Source organism: Aotus nancymaae, unplaced genomic scaffold, assembly GCF_030222135.1.
Source record: "Aotus nancymaae isolate 86718 unplaced genomic scaffold, 86718_ANA_hifiasm-v0.15.2.pri h1tg000053l, whole genome shotgun sequence".
NCBI lineage: Eukaryota > Metazoa > Chordata > Mammalia > Primates > Aotidae > Aotus > Aotus nancymaae.
Genome location: NW_026988467.1, coordinates 23,070,766 through 23,085,637, shown reverse-complemented (window position 1 = coordinate 23,085,637; position 14,872 = coordinate 23,070,766).

The following is a 14,872-nucleotide window of genomic DNA, read 5'->3' as shown; positions in this document are numbered from 1 at the left end:
ACTGTGACCTCCAGGAGGACAGGCACCATGTCCATTTTGTTCCCTGATGTTCCCATACCCAGAGCTTAACACGGTCCCTGGCCACCACAGACATTGTATAAAATGCTTGTGGAATGGGCATGGTAGGTGAGGAAGAGGAGTCTAGGATGACCGGATCTTCTGAGGGCTGTGACTATGCAGCCAAAGGGAGCCACAGGTGGTGTGGAAGCAGGGGAATGACCAGGTGACAGCAGATCCTTTCCTGTATCATCGGGCCCCTCCACTTTCTGGCCTGTCTCCCACTACACCCCCGACTCTGGCCTCCTCACTCAAGCACTTCCCTCTGCCTCACATTCCCTTTCCCTGGCCCCACTCCTTCACCCTAGCCACTCCACACGCCTGTCCTGGCCTCAGGAGGCCACAGTCAAATTCTTACACCTGTTCATTTTCTGCAGAGCTCTTACCTCAGTCTGCAGTTGTGCAGCCATCAGTGGGGTTCTGTGCTGAATGTCAGACTTCCCCATGGAGTGTAGGCTTCACGAGCGAAGAACCTGCCTGCTTTGCTTGTCTGTGTCCCCAGCACCTAGGACTTGACACGGCACACAGAAGAGGGCTCAATAAATAGTTGTTGAGTGAACTAAATGAAAGTGTCATCTTGCAAAAATGGTAGGACAGGGAAGAGGCTGGGGGGAGACCACAGAGGTGGCATGGTCACAACTCGGGGGGGAGAGGGCATAGTCCGGGCACAAGGGGCAGAGGCTCTGAGTGCTCTTGCTTCCCTTCCGGAAGCCTCTCCTCCATCAGGGGCCACCGTTTCTCTGACTGGTCAGTGGTGGGCACGAGGGAGTAGAGGGTCTTCTTTGCTCTGGCCTGTGATTGAAGACAAGAGGAAATATAATTTCCTACAATCTTCATTTAATAGATGAGGAAGCCAGGCCTCAGGAGAGGTAACTTGCCCAAGGTCACACAGTCAGGGACAGAGCCAGAATTAGAATCTGAGCCTAGGCTCTTCCCACTGTGCCTCTAGCATGCTGTCCAACCCTCTGTAGGCAGGTTGGGAACATTTCCTTCACCAGGAGATCCACAATGCTCTTCTTCCAGATCTAAGATATGCACTTAACTCCCTTAGAAACCCAGGAATGAGGCCAGCCGTGGCGTCTCATGCCTGTAATCCCAGAACTTTGGGAGGGCAAGGCGGACAGATCATTTAAGGTCAGGAGTTTGAGACCAGCCTGGCCAATATGGTGAAACCCCGTCTCTACTAAAAATACAAAGATTAGCCGGGCACGGTGGCACATGCCTCTAATCCCAGCTACTGGGGAGGCTGAGGCAAGAGAATTGCTTGAACCAGGGAGATGGAGGTTGCAGTGAGCCAAGATTGTGACACTGCACTCCAGCCTGGGCGACAGAGACTCTGTCTCAAAACAAACAAACAAACAAAAAACAGCCAGGCCTGGTGGCTCATGCCTGTAATCCCAGTACTTTGGGAGGCCAAGGCAGGCAGATCACCTGAGGTCAGGAGTTCAAGACCAGCCTGGCCAACGTGGCGAAACCCTGTCTCTACTAAAACTACAAAAACCAGCCTGGCCAACATGGTAAAACCCTGCCTCTACTAAAAATACAAAAAATTAGCTGAGCGTAGTGGTGGGCGCCTGTAATCCCAGCTACTTGGGAGGCTGAGGCAGGAGAACTGCTTGAACCTGGGAGGCAGAGGTTGCAGTGAGCTGAGATCACACCACTGCACTCCAGCCTGGGCAACAGAATCATACTGTCTCAAAACAAAAAAGCAAACCAGAAATTCAGGAATGAGGGTCACCCCTCTCCTCGCATCTCCCGTGCTGGGCCAGAGCCTGCCTGCAACTGCAGCTTAGGAGCTAGTTATAGACCCCAACCTCCACCCCAATCTCCAGTAGACTTGGGATGGCCAGAGAGGGGGAGTCGGAGCACAAAGGCAGGCCCAGGTGGTAAGGGTCCTGGAACCAGGTGGCTTCAGGTACATTCAGATCTCCACTACCTTACTAATTTACCTTGGCTAAGTCACTTCACTTTCCTGATCCCCATGTTATTCAGCTGTAAAATGTGTGGGAAAAACCCTCTTAGGTTGTTAGCTCTTCTGAGGTTGTTGACTTGAGATTGGTGCCTCGTAGACACCCAGTCCATATTTATTGAGTGACTGGCTGGCTGACCAAATGCCTGTTAGAGGTTTGTTAGCAAAGGACCTGGCTCACAGGGGCTCCTGCTGTGCTTCTCTTTGGTGTCTGGCCTTACCGTGCGCTGCACCTTTCATGCAGCCTCCTCTCCAAGCCTCAGTCCCATCCCACATGGCTCCTTCAGCCTGTTGGGCCACTGTGACCAGGCACTGCTGCTGTGACAAACCAGCCCTCTCCCGCCCCCTATTTATGGTCTCTTCAGTGCTTTCCAGCCAAGCCCCACCCCCAGCATCTGTCCCTCATTGTCCCACCTGTGGCCCTGCTTATGACCTCAGACTTGGGACTACAGGCACTCACCACCACACCCAGCTAATTTTTGTTTTTTTTTTAGTAGAGATGGGATTTTACCATGTTAGCCAGGCTGGTCTCGAACTCTTGACCTCAGTTGATCTATCCACCTCAGTTTCCCAAAGGGCTGGGATTACAGGTGTGAGCCACCACGCCCTGCCTATAGTTGTGTTTAATAGATATTTTTTGGCTGAGCACAGTGGCTCACGCCTGTAATCGCAACACTTTGGGAGGCCAAGGCGGCATAAGGTCAGGAGTTCGAGACCAGCCTGTCCAATATAGTAAAACCCCATCTCTACTAAAAAATACAAAAATTAGCCAGATATGGTGGTGCGTGCCTTTAGTCCCAGTTACTTGGGAGGCTGAGGCAGGAGAATCAGTTGAACACTGGAGCAGAAGGTTGCAGTGAACCACGATCACACCACTGCACTTTAGCCTGGTCAACAGAGTGAGGCTGTGTCTCAAAAAAAAAAAGACAAAAACAAAAACAGAAATTTTTGATTTTACATTTAAATTAAAATTAAATAAAAATTAAGAATTTAGAGCCAGGTGTGGTGGCATGCTCCTGTAGTCTCAGTTTCTTGGGGGGCTGAGGCAAGCAGACACTTGAGCCTGGGAGGTAGAGGCTGCAGTAAGCTGTGATCATGCCACTGCACTTCAACCTTGATGACAAAGCAAGACCCTGTCTCAAAACAATAAATAAATAAAATAAAATTAAGAATTTATTTCCTCATTAGTACTAACCGCATTTCAAGGGCTTTAGTAGCTGCATGTAGTTAGTGGCTACCCAACTGGGATAACACAAATGTAAAATGCCCTGCAGAAGTTCTCAATAAAAAGTTCAGCTGTTGTTACTGTTGATATGGAAAGATGTCTGTGTCTTAAGTGGTACAACAGTCACTGAGGACTGTAAAATATGATTTCACTTGTGCATAAAACCTCTGTCCACATGTAAGCAGAAGCCTCCTTGCCTTGTGAGACCCTCAATCCCCAATTCACAAAAGCAGCAAAAAAAGATGAAATGTGCAACCACAAATGCTTGCTAAGGAGGTGGGCCCAGGTCAGCAGAAAGCCTTTGTATTAGCCCCAGGAGGAGCCTGATAGAGGAGCTGGGGAACTGAATTGCTTGGGCAAAGGAGGGAAAAGAATTTGGATTTCCTCAGTCAGGAAGGACAAGGTGATGAAGAGTGGAAAAAGGCCAGGAGGAGAGAAGGGACAAGGTGGCCAGGGAGCACCTCTCAGTGACAGAGATGGCCAGAAGGACTTTGAAGGTATCCCAAAGTTGACACTTAAAGTTGTTTAGCTGAGCACAGTGGCACACGCCTGTAGTCCCAGCTATCGAGAGGATCACATGAGCCCAAGATTTCCAAACCACCCTGGATAACAGAGCAAGACTTTGCCTTTTTTTGTTGTTGTTGTTAATTTTATATATATATATATATATATATATATATATATATATATATACACATATGTATATTTAAATAGGGACGGGGTTTCACCATGTTGGCCAGGTTGGTCTCGATCTCTTGACCTCGTTATCTGCCCGCCTCGGCCTCCCAAAGTGCTAGGATTACAGGTGTGAGCCATTGCACCCGGCCAAGACCTTGTCTTTTACTAAAAAAATTGCTGTGTACAATGTGAACACTTCAAGGTACCCCAAAATCCTGTGAAGTCAGGCTGGGTGCGGTGGCCCACGCATGTAATCCTAGTACTTTGGGAGGCCAAGGCAGGTAGATCACGAGGTCAGGGGTTCAAGACCAGCCTGGCCAACATAGTGAAACCCCGTCTCTACTAAAAATACAAAAATTAGCTGGACTTGGTGGTGGGCACCTGTAATCCCAGCTACTTGGGAGGCTGAGGCAGGAGAATCGCTTGAACAGGACAGGTGGAGGTAGCAGTGAGCTGAGATTGCGCCACTGCACTCCAGCCTGGCGATAGTGCAAGACTCTGTCTCAAAAAAAAAAAACACAAAAAAAAATCCTGCAAAGTCTACTTGACTCACCAATACTCAGTGAGCACGTTTTCAGGTAGAATCCGGAAAGGGGCTGAGCTTCTCATCTGGGTCAGAGAGAAGGGAGGAAAGAGCAGAACCAAAGGTCTGGAGGTGATGAGGCACGACACAGACCCCCACCCATGCCTTGCCTTTCTTGGGACTGAAATAAATATGGAGGCGACTTTGGATTTCCCATGGTTCATTGAGATGGAGGTTTGAGCCAATCTCAGTCACATTCCGAGAGGCAAAGGGGTCTTGGAGGACCTCTAGACTGCCTCTGTGCTTGTAAATAGAAAAAAAGCCTGGAAGGGCCCATACCAGAATGGTGGTGTCTGCCTCTGAGAGGAGTGGGCTTGGAGAGGTGAAGAAGATTTTCACTCTTGCTCCCTGTATGTCTGTATTACTTGAATTGTATTTAAGAAACAATTTTTTTGGCCGGGCACAGTGGCTCAAGCCTGTAATCCCAGCACTTTGGGAGGCCGAGGCGGGCGGATCACGAGATCAAGAGATCGAGACCATCCTGACCAACGTGGTGAAACCCTGTCTCTACTAAAAATAAAAAAATTAGCTGGGTGTGGTGGCATGCACCTGTAGTCCCAGCTACTTGGGAGGCTGAGGCAGGAGAATTGCTTGAACCCAGGAGGCGGAGGTTGCAGTGAGCCAAGATTGTGCCACTGCACTCCAGCATGGCACCTGGCGACAGAGTGAGACTCTGCCTCAAATAAAAAAAAAAAATTTTTTTTTTTTGAGACGGAGTTTTGCTCTGTCACCCAGGCTGGAGTGCAGTGGTGTGATCTGAGCTCACTGCAACCTCCACCTCCTGGGTTCAAGTGATTCTCCTGCCTCAGTCTCCGGAGTAGCTGGGACCACAGGCGCGCACCACCATGCCTGGGCTAATGTTTGTATTTTTAGTAGAGATGGGGTTTCACCATGTTGGTCAGGCTGGTCTTGAACTCCTGACCTCATGATCCACCGAGCTTGGCCTCCCAAAGTGCTGGGATTACAGGCGTGAGCCACCATGCCTGGTCAAAAAAATATTTTTAATGTGATCAGGTAATGCTCGTGTGTATGTATGCGTGAATGATGTATGTATGTAGGTAGGTAGGCAGGTAGGTAGGTAAGTAGGTAGGTTTTTTTTTTTTTTTTTTTTTTTTTTGAGAGGGAGTTTTGCTCTTGTTGCCCAGGCTGGAGTGCAATGGTGCCATCTCGGCTCACTGCAACCTCCTTCGCCTCTTGGGTTCAAGCAGTTCTCCTGCCTCAGCCTCCCAAGTAGCTGGGATTACAGGCATGTGCCACCATGCCTGGCTAATTTTGTATTTTTACTAGAGACAGGGTTTCTCCATGTTGGTCAGGCTGGTCTGGAACTCCTGACCTCAGGTGATCCGCCTGCCTCAGCCTCCCAAAGTGCTGGGATTATAGGTGTGAGCCACCGTGCCCAGCTGTAGGTAGTATTTAGACTGGATCTTGCTGTGTTGCCTAAGCTGGAGTGCAATAGCACAATCATGCCTCAGTGCAGCCTCAACTTGCCAGGCTCAAGCAGTCTTTCTGCCTCAGCCTCCTAGGTGTGCGCCACCACACCCAGCTAATTTTTTTTTGTAATGACTCAGTTTCACTATGTTGCCCAGGAGTGGGCAAACTCCTGCACTCAAGCGATCCTCCTGCCTCAGCCTCCCAAAGTGCTGGGTTTATAAGCATGAGCCACTGTGCCTGGCCTGCTTTTATATTTAGAAGGAAAAGAAAACACTCCCCATTCCCTAAGGAATATATGGCAACTGTGGGAAATCTAGAAGATATGGGTAGGTGAGGGGAGTAAGAAGGAGAAGTTAACATCAACTCACTGCTGCCTGGCAGCCACTGCTTGCTCCTCAATTGCTGCTGAGCTCTGGGGAAATGCCTGGCCTCAGGGCTGGCCCTCCCTGGCACAGGCCCTGACAGGGCCCCACCATTTTGCTCCAACCTCAGAATAGCCAAAAGGGCTGCTTCAGGGCCCAGGGGCTGAGGGGGGTCTTGGCTACCATGCCTGAAGAGCTCTTGCTTTGGAATGGGGCCTGCTAGAGGCCTTGGGTATATCTGGGTTGGATTTTGGGGCTGTAGTGGGAATAGGAAAGCCCTAAGGAAGCACTAGAGCTGCGGGAATCATCATAGTGCCCACAGTATTGAAGGCACTGCCTTCTCATGGCACAGTGCTGTTTGGGCAGCTTATTGTGAGCAAGTCAGTTAACCTTTCTGAGTTTCAGTGAAATACTGTGAGGGTTAAGTGAGATAATGCATGTCCTATACTTAGCACAAAGTGATCTTGGTAAAAATACAAATATTTCAAGAATTAGTCTTTGCTTAGCTAAGTTCTGGAGACGGTGGTGGGAGGGGATGAAGGTTTTTCCGTTAAACATGGGGTGGGGCAGAAATGAGGGGTCCCCAGGGTCAGTGCTGTGCCTGGTAGGAGCAGGAAGGAAGAGTTACTGGAAACTCTGTTCCAGGGTAGTGGCCCTTTCAAAGGTTCAGAGGTAGAACATGCTGGGTGGTGGGGTGGCAGCAGCAGCAGCTTTACGGGCAGAGGCACATGGGTTACATCCTTGAAGTCATGGAAACCAGTGTGGGAGGCAGGTGTGGACCCTACACTCCACTCTGCCATCATTATGGCCAAGGGTATGCTGCTGGGGACTCAGTAGAATGTAAGTTTCTGGTGCAGCCTTCAAGCTCACACCACTCAAATTCAAGTCAGATTTAGTTGCCAATTACATGACTCTGGGCAAGTTACTTAACTCTCCTGGTGCCTTGATTCTCCCATCTGTAAAGTGGGGACAATGAGCTGGGCGAGGTGGCTCACACCTATAATCCCAGCACTTTGGGAGGCCAAGGCGGGCAGATCACCTGAGGTCAGGAGTTTGAGACCCGCCTGTCCAACATGGAGAAACCCTGTCTCTACTAAAAATACAAATATTAGCCAGGCATGGTGGTGGGTGCCTGTAATCCCAGCTGCTCAGGAGGCTGAGGCAGGAGAATAGCTTGAACCTGGGAGGTGGAGGTTGCAGTGAGCCAAGATTGTGCCCCTGTACTCCAGTCTGGGCAACAGAGCAAGACTCTGTCTCAGAAAAAAAAAAAAAAAAAAAAAAATGGGGACAATGATGTTACTTCAGTTATTATCAGAATTAAATGAGATAAAGCATTTGAGAGAGAGCCAGGCATATAGTGAGGGCTCAGAAGGAATGTATTTTAGGTATTTTCTGTTTGCATTATGAGAGAGTGGCAAGTCTTCTTTGGGGGCTCTTTCTGGTTTTAAAAGTCATCATCTCCCAGGTGTCTGACCCAGACTTTTTTTTTTTCTTTCTGAGACAGGATCTTGCTCTGTTGCCCAGGCTAGAGTGCAGTGACATGATCATAGTTCACCACAGCCTCAATCTCCCGAGTTCAAATGATCCTCCTGCCTCAGCCTCCCAAGTAGCTGGGACTATGGGTGTGCATCACTATGACAGGGTAATTTATTTCTATTTTTGTAGAGATGGGGTTTTGCTATGTTGGCAGGTGGGTCTCGAACTCCTGAGCACAAGTGATCCTCCTGCCTTGGCCTCCCAAAGTGCTGGGATCACAAGAGCGAGCCACAGTACCTGGCCTGACGGAGACTTCTAAGAGGGCAATTTAAGACTAAGTCCCTCCTGTTCAGTTCTACTTCCAGCTCAGAAGAATAACAAAGCTTTTAAAGAAATGAGAAAAAGTAAAATAATTTCCCCAAAGTCACAGAGCTAATTCTCACTGCCTGCATTTTTACGGGAAATAAAGGGAATGTTTCTGTTGTGGTCAGTGAGAACTATTTTCAGCTGCATATTCCAAGACCCCCAGTGGATGCCTAAAACCAAGGGAAGTACTGAACCTGATTACTGTCACTCAGAAAATGTTTCTGTTCATATCTTCCACCTGCAAATTTAATGCCATTTCCAACTAAGCACTTGTCACATATTGTGTCTGTAACTTTTGCAGTTTGAAGTGTGACAGCAAAACTAGCACAAATTTCTTTTTCCTTCTTCACAATTTCATGGAGAGAAGATTCATTCTTGGCTGGGCGCAGTGACTCACACCTGTAATCCCAGCACTTTGGAAGGCCGAGGTGGGTGGATTGCTTGAGGTCAGTAGTTCGAGACCAGCCTGGCCAACATGGTGAAACCAGTCTCTACTAAAAATACAAAAATTAGCTGAGCATGGTGGCACATACCTGTAATCCCTGCTACTTGGGAGGCTGAGGCTCGAGAATTGCTTGAACCCAGGAGGCAGAGGCTACAGTGAGCCAAGATCGTGCCACTGTACTCCAGCCTGGGACACAGAGGGAGACTATGTCTCAAAAAAAAAAAAAAAATTCCTTCTTACTGTAATCTTAGTAGCAACTTCAGTGTATAATTTTTTTTTTTTTTTTTTTGGAGACAGAGTCTTGCTCAACTGTTGCCCTGGTTGGAGTGCAGTGGCATGATCTCAGCTCACTGCAACCTCTGCCTCCCAGGTTAAAGGTTAAAGCTATTCTCCTGCCTCAGCCTCCTGAGTAGCTGGAACTACAGGCACAGGTCCCCATGCCAGGCTAATTTTTGTATTTTTTTTTTTTTTTAGTAGAGATGGGGATTCACCATGTTGGCCAGGCTGGTCTTGAACTCCTGACTTCAGGTGATCTGCTCATCTCAGCCTCCCAAAGTGCTGAGATGATAGATGTGAGCCACTATGCCAGGCCTGATTTTTTTTTCCCTTGAAGTAGAGAACTCTCATCTTTTCACTTAAAGAAAGCACTTTGCAGCTTCTCTTTGGCATATCCACATTACAAGTATCACTCCTCCTGTGCTTTGAGGCCATTATTAAGTAAAATAAGGGCTACCTGAACACAAGCACTGCAGTACCTCAACTGGTGACCTGATAACCAAAATGGCTCTGAAGTGACCAGTGGGCAGGGAGCACAGACAGCATGGACATGATGAGCAAAGGAATGATTCGTGTCTTAGGCAAGAGGGAGAGAGACGGTGCAAGATTTCATCGTGCTACTCAGAATGGCACTTAATTTAAAATTATTATTTCTGGAATTTTCCAGTTAAAATATTCAGACCTTGGGCAACTAAAACCACGGAAAGTCAAACAGCGGATTGGGGGGACTATGGTACCTGATAAAAATAAAGGCATTCCGCTTCACTGAGTATCTGGAGGGTGGGAGCTCTGAAGTTGGCTGGCCAAGATGGTGAAACCCCGTCTCTATTAAAAATACAAAAATTAGCTGGGTGTGGTGGTGGGAGCCTGTAATCCCAGCTACTCAGGAGACTGAGGCAGAGAATTGCTTGAACCTGGGAGGCAGAGGTTATGGTGAGCTGAAATAATGCCACTGCACTCCAGCCTGGGCAACAGAGCAAGGCTCTGTCTCAAAAAAAAAAAAAAAAAAAAAAGTCCCACTATGTTGCCCAGGCTGGTCTCGAGCTCCTGAGCTCAAGTGATCCCCCTTTGGCCTCCCAAAGTTGCTGGGATTACAGGTGTGAGCCATCATGCCCAGCCACCTAAACAGTTTGTTTTTTGGGTTTGGTTTGGTTTCTGAGATAGAGTCTCACTCTCTTGCCCAGGCTGGAGTGCAGTGGCACAATCTCAGCTCCTTGCAACCTCTGCCTCCCAGGTTTAAGCAATTCTCCTGCCTCAGCCTCCCAAGTAGCTGGGATTACAGGCATGTGCCACCATGCCTGTCTTAATTTTGTATTTTTAGTAGAGACGGGGTTTTACCATGTTGGCCTGGCTGGTCTTGAACTGGCTGGTCTTGAACTTCTGACCTTGTGATCCACCGGCATCGGCCTCCCAAAGTGCTGGGATTATAGGTGTGAGCCACTGTGACCGGCCCTAAACAGTTTTTAAAGCCACAGTCCTAGGCCCCATCTCCTGGGATTCTGACTCTGTGAGTCTGAAGCAAGGCCCAAGAATTCACAGGTATGCTGATGCACTGGTCTCCAAGAGATAATGGTGGTGTGGATTAGGTTGTGTCTCATCCTGGTGTTACCCTTGGCCCTTGGGAAAGAGGTGGCTGAGGAAAGGATTAAAATGCTGATACTAGACTTGGAAAGGTGGGAGGGTAGTGAGAGAGGAGAAATTACCTAATGGAGGCTGGGCGCAGTGGGTCATGCCTGTAATCCCAGCACTTTGGGAGGCCAAGGCGGATGGATCGCCTAAGGTCGGGAGTTTGAGACCTGCCTGACCAACATAGAGAAACCCTGTCTCTATTAAAAATACAAAATTAGCTGGGTGTGGTGGCACATGCTTGTAATCTCAGCTACTTGGGAGGCTGAGGTGGGAGGATCCCTTGAGCCTGGGAGGCAGAGGTTGAGGTACACTGAGATTGCGCCACTGCAATTCAGACTGGGTGACTGAGAGAGACCCTGTCTCAAAAAATAAGTAAACAAATAAAATATTTTAAGTGAATAACCAAAGTAGAGAAAATGTACAGTATGCTATCTTCAAATAAGAGGAAATATGTATTTACCTGCTTATATTTTTTAAAATGGAAAGAAAATCACAAGTCAAAATGGCCACTAAATGGGAAGGGGAGGGAATAAAGTGGAGGGCACAGGAAGAGAAACTGGACTGCCTTGAATATATCTTGTTTTGTAGATTAGAGTTGGAACTACAACTATTTTATATAATTAAATTTAAAATAAATTCTTTTTTTTTTTTTTTTTTTGAGATGGAGTCTCACCCTGTCGCCCAGGCTGGAGTGCAGTGGTGCAATCTCAGCTCACTGCAACCTCTGCCTCCCGGGTTCAAGCAATTCTCCTAGCTGAGCCTCCTGAGTAGCTGGGATTATAGGCATGTGCCACCATGCCCAGCTAATTCTTTTTTTATTTTTAGTAGAGATGGGATTTCACCATGTTGGCCAGGCTAGTCTCGAACTCCTTACCTCAGGTGATCTGCCTGCCTTGGCCTCCCAATGTGCTGGGATTACAGGCATGAGCCACCGTGCCAGTCCTGGCATGTCTTTTGTTATTCTAATACTCTTGTGTAATATGGGATAATAGAACTGAGTAACTATGATACTCTAAATTTATAATTCAGGGTATCACTGAAAACATTCTCAGAGTGTTGAAAAAAGGTATACAGATGTGAGATAAACTCTTAAGTCTTGATTTGAATTGAAAGTATCTGTAGAGCTGAAGATTTATTTTATCTTAAAACATGTGCCTTGGCTGGGCGCTGTCACTCATGCCTGTAATCTCAGCTCTTTGGAAGGTCAGCCTGACCAACATGGAGAAACCCTGTCTCTACTTAAAATACAAAATTAGCCAGGAGTGGTGGCACATGCCTGTAATCCCAGCTACTAAGGAAGCTCAGGCAGGAGAATCACTTGAACCCAGGAGACGGACGTTGTGGTGAGCGGAGATCACGCTACTGCACTCCAGCCTAGGCAACAAGAGTGAAACTCCGTCTCAAAAAAACAAAACATAACATGTGCCTTATGCTCTGTCCGCCAAAAATATCTAGAAACAATACCAACACGGTGGCAATGGGCATTCTAGAAGTTAGATTCTGGTCTTGTAGTGCCAATCACTACTAAAAGGAACCAGGGTTTGTTTTTTTTCCTAGAAATTGCTGATTCCAGGCCGGGCGCGGTGGCTCACGCCTGTAATCCCAGCACTTTGGGAGGCTGAGGCGGGTGGATCACGAGGTCAAGAGATCGAGACCATCCTGGTCAACATGGTGAAACCCCGTCTCTACTAAAAATACAAAAAATTAGCTGGGCATGGTGGCACGTGCCTGTAATCCCAGCTACTCAGGAGGCTGAGGCAGGAGAATTGCCTGAACCCAGGAGGCGGAGGTTGCGGTGAGCCGAGATCACGCCATTGCACTCCAGCCTGGGTAACAAGAGTGAAACTCCGTCTCAAAAAAAAAAAAAAAAAAAAAGAAATTACTGATTCCAGGTTTGAAGCAAGAAATGTACAATATAAGTCTGGAACTTCTATCATATTAGATAGCAAGGAAGTTGTCAAATACTACTAAGGTTGTATTGAAAGGACTCAGGAGCCAACTTAGTGAGATCCCACTGGCCAAAAATAAGGACAATTTGAGCATCAGTAAGTTTATAATTGCAGTGAACTGAAACATGAAATATGCTCAATTTAGTGATCATGATACAAAAATACTAAACAACAACTTACTAGTCATCTAAGGAGGATACTACTAAACCAACTTATTATTTTGAAAAACGCAAAGAGAGAATATCTGGATATTTATCTTCTTTTTCCAATATGAACTTTAACTCTGGGTTAAAACAAGCAACGGATGAGTGAACATTTCTCTTCATAAGGTATTTCAGGTACCATATAAATAAAGAATAATTAGAACATCACCATTTTACAACCCTTGATGAATTAACGAAGGCAGATATTTTTAATGGCTGTAACGTACAAAAGGAAAGCCAACCACACATCATGAAAACACATTTCCTGTGAGGTTTTCTTGCCACAAAATCTGAATCCAATCACACCTCTAGATCCATTCTTAATTAACAGGAAATACAAACAATAGCGAAAACTGTTAGAAATGACATATAGAGATATAATCATTAGCTGAGCATGGTGGCGCACGCCTGTAATCCCAGCTACTCGGGAGGCTGACGCAGGAGAATCACTTGAACCTGGCAGGCGGAGGTTGTGGTGAGCTGAGATCGCGCCATTGCACTCCAGCCTGGGCAACAAGAGCGAAATTCCGTCTCAAAAAGGAAAAAAAAAAAAAAAAAGAATCAGTAAAACCCAGAGTATGAGGAATAGAGATAGAGACAGAAGTTACAGGCTCAAAGAGATTTAAGAGATTTGCCAACCAAATGCAATGTATGGACCCGGATTGGATTTTTTTTTTTTTTTTGAGACAGAGTCTCTCTTTGTCACCCAGGCTGGAGTGCAATGGCGCGATCTCGGCTCACCGCAACCTCCGCCTCCCGGGTTCAGGCAATTCTCCTGCCTCAGCCTCCTGAGTAGCTGGGATTACAGGCACGTGCCACCATACCCAGCTAATTTTTTGTATTTTTAGTAGAGACGGGGTTTCACCATGTTGACCAGGATGGTCTCGATCTCTTGACCTCGTGATCCACCCGCCTCGGCCTCCCAAAGTGCTGGGATTACAGGCTTGAGCCACCGCGCCAGGCACAAATGCATTTTTAAAAGAAGATACTTGGACAATTAGAAATTTTAAAATTTGGCCGGACATGGTAGCTCACACCTATAATCCCAGCATTTTGGGAGGCCAAGGCAGGCATCCGGATCACAAGGTCAGGATTTCGAGGCCAGCATGGTGAAACCATGACTTAACACACTCACTGGAAATATGCAATGATGGGGAGTGAGAGATGAATCTGGGATAACTTTCAGGTGTCTAGCTTGAGGGATGGAATGGGTGGTAGTGCTTTTGTTAGGGGCATGTGAACTAGAGCAACTCCATCTTAAATAGGAGCTAGGTAAAATGAGGCTGAGACCTGCTGGGCTTCATTCTCAGATGTTTAAGTCATTCTAAGTTACAGAATGAGATAGAAGGACTGCATAAGATACAGCTGTGTCATAAAGACCTTGCTGATAAAACAGGTTGCAGTAAAGAAGCCGGCTAAATCCCACCAAAACCAAGATGACAATGAGAGTGACCTCTGGTCGTCTTTACCACCAGTGCCATGACAGTTTACAAATGCCATGTCAATGTCAAGAAGTTATCCTATAAGATCTAAAAAGGGGAGGAATAATCCATCCCTTGTTTAGCATATCATCAAAAAATAACCAAAAAAATGGGCAACCAGAAGCCCATGGGGCTGCTCTATGGAGTAACCATTTTTTCATTCTTTTATTCATTTTTGAGACAGAGTTGGAGCACCTGTAGTCCCAGCTACTCAGGAGCCTGAGGCAGGGGACTCTCTTGAACCTGGGAGGCAGAGGTTGCAGTGAGCCAAGATTGTGACAATGCACTCCAGCTTGGCAACAGATCAAGACTCCATCTCAAAAACATAAATAAATAAAAATTTAAAAACCAGAAGTTCTAGCCCAGAACTGGAGTGTAGTGGTGTCATCTCAGCTTACTGCAACCTCTGCCACCAGGTTCAAGCAATTTTCCTGTCTCAGTCTTCTGAGTAGCTGGGACTACAGGCACACACCACCACACCTAGCTAACTTTTATATTTTTAATAGAGATGGGGTTTCACCATATTGGTCGGGCTAGTCTCAAACTCCTGATCTCAAATGATCCACCCACCTCAGCCTCCCAAAGTGTTGGGATTACAGGTGTGAGCCACTGCATGCAGCCTCCTTTACTTTTTTAATAAACTTGCTTTTGCTTTGCATTGGGGACTCACCTTGAATTCTTTCTTCCTTAAGATCCAAGAACCCTCTCTTGGGGTCTGGATTGGGACCTCTTTCCTGTAATA